Source organism: Pogona vitticeps, chromosome 3 (assembly GCF_051106095.1).
Source record: "Pogona vitticeps strain Pit_001003342236 chromosome 3, PviZW2.1, whole genome shotgun sequence".
NCBI lineage: Eukaryota > Metazoa > Chordata > Lepidosauria > Squamata > Agamidae > Pogona > Pogona vitticeps.
The window spans coordinates 235201509-235207508 of NC_135785.1; positions in this window are offsets into that span (position 1 = coordinate 235201509).

Sequence of the window (6000 nt, forward strand, 5' to 3'; positions counted from 1 at the left end):
AAGAGCCATAGGCTCCAAAGCTTGGAATCTTTCTGCTTCAGCTGATATATTGTTTAAATCTGAAACTTATTTAAAAACCTGTCTGGATGCGACGGCTTTTAATTAATCTTCTCTTAGTTTTTATACCATATAGTACCTTGAAGACGCAAGATCAATCACAGCTGTATTGTAATGTAGAGTTGGGAGACAGAAAGATAAATGAGCCATCAGGTTTAGCATTTTGATAGCTAAGTTTAATTTTAACTAGCTCATAAACATACTGTAGATCAGAAGATAGAGTCAAGAAACTAAGCATTCATTTCTGCAGCCCAGACCGGTGTCCATTTGTTAAAGAAAAGAAGGGGGCTGACAGTCCCTTCATGATGGTCTATACCAGGTGTAGCCAGTGGTGCAGGATGTGAGTCTAGACAGAATAAATTTAAGCCAAGCTCAGGAATGTGAATCCTGATTTGAGTCATCTTCATGCAGTAAACAAGACTCTTTTTTTAAAAAGGGCTTTGGTGTGAGTCAACATATTAAATTACTTTCAAGGGCTTTTGGAGGAGGGTTAGTCTTAGAAAGAATGCATATGTGTGGAAGCAGGTTTTGCACAAAATGTGTGGCAGTGAAAATGGGGTCAGCATTGTCTAGGAGTAAGCTTTGTCTTCTAGTGTATGTCAGAGTATTTGATGGGCTCTTTGTGTTTTTGTGATCAACTCACCCGTCCTGTTGTTCCGTCTATGTGTGTTTGTGTGCATGAGCACTTAGCTTCCCAATTGGGAGAAGGCACAGATTTTGAGCAGAGACAAGAGTTTTACACATAGTTCATTTTGCACAAATTGCAATAAATGGTGGTAGGAATAATTGTTCAGCATGTCAGCCTTGCACTGAGCAAATAGTGTGACAGATCAGGACTAGGGAAAATAAAGCCTCTGTCTTTCCGCTGTCAGTGCCCTTCAGCTAAATTTTTTGGGCAATGCAAGAAAATGGGAAAAACCATTGTGAATGCACACCACAGCTCCACAGAATACTTCAACATTTGTGCTTACATTAGGTACATCTGGAGGTTTATGTACATGCATGGATGAGGATATTCATGACCAATATCTGTTGAAATCTAAACTAGATTGGATACCAGTAACATAATTGTGTATTTGAGTTTTTAAAAGAAAATTTCAGACATAGTAACCTCCTCCCCTCAAACCGAACAGAGACCTTGGCATGTGTGGGTGTTAAGAGAATTAAATCTTCTGCTCCTCCTTCTAGTTTCTGTGCAACTATAACTTGCAATAGGAGGTGTGTGTTTTCTTCTCCACCATGTTTTGCAGGTGCAGTGAGACCAATCCAGACGTCTACTATGGTAGAAACAAAGGATTCAAGCTTCCTACCTAATTCCTGTCTCCCAACTAGGGGCTTGATAAAGACTCGTGCAGTGCTTCCAATTTATTTGTTCATGTTATGTGATCTAAATTCAGTGATTTAGGCTTCTGGTTGCAGAACCAGAGGTTGGGACTGGGAGTTTGATTTTTCAATGTGCCACCTTAACAGGGGCTGGACTCAATGATCCATAGGGTCTCTGCCAGCTCTGCAGTTCTAAGATTGTTATACTATATTAGTAAGTTTGGTACAGTTAAGGGATTATAGGTTCATATAATTCTTAAAGAATATAATTCTTTATTAATATAAATGTATGCAGACTTTTGAGCTCTACAGAACTCTTCGTCAGAATGAGAAAAATGTAATTTTCAGTTGAGCAAAGAACAAGGGCAGCATTGCAAATATTTTAGTCACTTCAAGTATATAGTAGCCTAAAAAGAAAAAGTTTTAGCACTTCAAACACTTGCAATACAAACAGAGTTAATGGAAAGTAAATTTCAGGGCAATAGCTGAGAACCATTTATTACGAAACTAAATTAGTGCCTGGCAGAAGTAATTAACAAAGGCTTAGTCATTCAGGAAGCAGTTTCAACACTGAGCCACTTTGGTGACCAGTTTTACAGCAGGAAGGTTGAATAGCCAATAATCAAGGACCAAAGAAATACTGAATATCCTGGTGGTTTGTAAATATGTCCTAGCAGGTTTCCATAAGTCACCACGTAAAATACATTTTCAAATAATCATTTAAAACAAAAAAGCACTATAGTTAAAGTGGACATTAAATTATTTGCATGCCTAGCAACTCAACCAGATTTTCTAAAAATATGCTACTGGGTACTGGGGATGGGAGTGATGATGGCACATGGAAGAAGACCTTTTGTTGTTTCTTTTCGTTACTATGATTGTGATGATAGCAGTCTTTCTGGCAATTTTTTATTACTTTAATAATTTTAAAATCTACCTATATTTATTATATATTTATTATTTATTTAAAATCTATGTCCAGATATGCACCAAATTTCTCCACTTTTCTACTACCCTTCAGAGACAATCATGCCACAACAGGGACACACAAACATTCTTACAACTTACCTAACCTTACATTCCTCCCATTCTGTAGTTAGTATTTGACTAACTGCAACAAGCGTGGGGTGATGCTTTTCATTTACATCACTGTTGGGGATCCTATGGGTGGCCTGTGTGCCTAGTATTAAATATAAAAAATTCTCTAACGTATGTGCTAGCAATGCATTTAGAATAACCTATAGTTAGGGCTCCAGACTTTAAGTAGAGCTGTTTCACAAATATACATATCACTCAATGTTTCACAAATATACGTATCACTCAATGTTTCACAAATATACATATCACTCAATGTTTCATCAACTCAGTACTATCGCTTGAAGATTCACAATGTGTAAACTGTCTCCACTGAAAAGGTTTGGGCCTGAGTTAAAGGAAAGCCATTTGAAATCATATTGCATTGGATTTGCAATGACTTTTTAACTCTGACAAGTCATCACTCAATATGACAACCACAGCACAATGAACAACCATGTGCAAATATTCCTGAAATGCTGGAATCGAGGACTAATTAATAGTTATATCATAAATGAACATGTTGCAAGCAGTAACAGGTGCCAAATTTACCATTTCATTGAATTTTTTTGCCTCTCTTCAAGAATAAGAGGACGTGAAGAATGAAAAGAAGCAGTGTGGCCATCTGTGACTCCAAAGAACTTGGTGGGCACAAGAGATTCTGCCTTCCTGCTTGTGACACCTAGAGTCCTGAAATTATATTCTTTATAAGAAACCCGAGAGTTCTTTCCAAGTCTTACTACTAGAGACCATTTTAACTACACATTCAGCAGATTAAACTTCCTACTTTCAACTGGCAAATTAAACAACGGCCCCAAATGACTAGCAATATTTTATAGTTGTTTATACGCCTTCCCAACTCAGACAGGAAGAGGGTGACTTTGCTATAATAGACAAGAAACCTCACAGGGCTGCTATAAGGAAAGCAGAAAGAAAGTCTCATCTGCACTGCCTGAAAATCCTTTGGAGAACAGAGAGATAAATAGGTGAATGCATTAAGATCCATGTTATTTAGTGCAAGTGAGTATTCTAAGCTCTATTCCAGTATTAATATTTGGGAATAGTGTCAGAGACAGTGCTTGAACCTCTGTCATCACTGCTGCTCCCCTAAACATGTTTAGACATCTTGTCCTCTATGTGTTTTGAGCAATGAAAACTGTAGACATAGAAGAGCTGGGCTCAAGTGTTCACCCCAAATGCATAGTAAGTAGTCCCTCATATTAAAACCTGAATAGGGCTTTAGTCAGTCTGGATCCAAGTTCTGGGATAAAAGGCAGGGGTTGTTGTTATCGTCGTTGTCGTCGTCATTATATTATATTATATTATATTATGTTATATTATATTATATTATATTATATTATTTATTATTATTATTATTATTATTATTATTATTATTATTATTATTATTATTATTATTATTATTATTATTATTATTATTATTATTATTATTATTATTATTATTATTATTGCAAATGGCCCTAGTAACTACAGTTGCCAGGGACAAAATACTAGCAAATGTGGGTTGGCTATGTGTCCTAAGTGTATCTTACCAGCACAACTCACAAGACACATACAGGTGTGGATGTGTATCTGTGGTGCTTTCCTCCACATTGTAGATTTCTTTATTATTTTAAGCTGCAGAAAGAAATGCAATGAGCTATAGTGGCACAAACTATATATGTGAATTATTCTAACATACCACAAGGCAGTTTCCCTGTCCGCCCCCAATCCTCTTGATGTCTTTTTACATATGGTTACTCAATCAGGTCATTAAAGTTAATGAGCAGATTACAAGGTACCATTTGTGAAAAACCTTAATACCTTTTCTGTGCAGTGGTCTTATATATATTCTACATTACTGATCAAAGATCAAAAGCAGGTTCTGGAATCTCCATGATATAGAGTTCAAGCAGAGTCATTTGACAGCCAACCTCAGTGTCTGGAAACATACCTTTTTAGGATATCAGCCATTAAGTTCCCCACAGCCAGCAAGCAGAATTCTGCTTGTTGTAGTTCAAGAAAATAACTTTTCCAAGTTCTGGTCAAATTATAAAGAAAGTTGTGCTTTTCTTTATACAGGGCTTCACTTAACATTCTTCTGATCTTCTTGTGGGTCTCCAATCATCTTTGTTACAACATGTGGCCAGAAAAAAAGTAGATGTTCCTTTTCACATTGTGGCTGGAGTCCAACTCAAGAATTATGATGGTGTTAAGTCCCTCATCATAAATTTGAGTGGCGAGCTGCTGGTAATTAAGAAGTCAATGTAAGTGTTTGTTGTTGCATGCCAAATCATGCTGCTGGTGTGGGACACCACGCACCTATTCCAACTTCTTCGCTTGTGGCAAGTCATCATTTAGATTTATGCTGATGGAGCTATGCCAGAAGGGATCAATAGAAAGATTCCATTCAGACTTCAAAGTGCAGAGGAATACACTGTGCTTTTTCCTGCTCTAAAGAGAAATTGGGCAAAATCACTATTCAGTACTACAGAGCCATTCCTGCTAGATTAGATTAAGCACAAAGGGCAACTATGAAGTGGGAAATAGCTATGTTGTCAGCCAGTGTTATGTATCACGACAGGAAGGTCAACAGCAGAGCTAGAAATAGGAGGAAGAGCATGAGATTGCCACAGAACATAGTAATTTACATATTGGATCAAAGCAATAATCTATCTAGAGCAATAGCCCATCTCTGACAGTAGCATCTAACAGACACATCAGGGAGAGACATAAAACACCCATAACAGACAATTATGTGCTAATAATCTTGGAGTGGAAGTTTCTATTCAACTTCAGTCAGTCAGTGCTTAGATTTATGCCCTCAGACACAAAAGCTGTTCTAGCTTATACATTTTTAAACCAACTTAATGACTCTTGTTGATGTGAGCCGTGTAACTGCCCAGACCTCTTTAGAGTTGTGATAAATATTTAGAACACGGACTTTTCCTTGTGGCAGTGAGTTTCATAGGTTCAGTTAATGTGCCTTAAACTTGAAAGACCCTCCAACTTGGCTCCCTTGCTCCCTAATTACTTGGTAAAAGGCTTAGTTTAGATGCTCAGTGATAAAAAAAAACTGGGGCTTTGTTTCAGCTTGTCAGTTTTCCTTTTGTACTGTTATTTCAAATTAACTTTGAAACGGAAACTCTGGCTGAGAATGAACCCAGGTTCAAATAACCACCATGCCTTGGGCCTTAGGACAGGAAGTGAGGGGCACATGATACCTTGGTCTGTGGCTCATTTGGTTGCCTACTTTGTAGGGAGAACCTTCCAGGCCCAATCCCTGGAAATACGTGCTGGAAAATGCCTGGACAGCTGTTGCTGCTGATCAGAGCAGACAGTATTGGGCTGGATGGAAACATAATCTGATACAGTGGGGTCTCTACTTAAGAACAATCCAACTTAAGAACAGCTCCATTTGCTAAATTTTGCTTCTACTTGAGAACAAAAATCCAGATAAGAACAGGAAAAAAACACTTTCCTGCTCTTTTTTTAACCTTAGGTCATTTTAGGTTAAAAAAAAAGTTCTCCCCCTAGTGGTAGAGTACG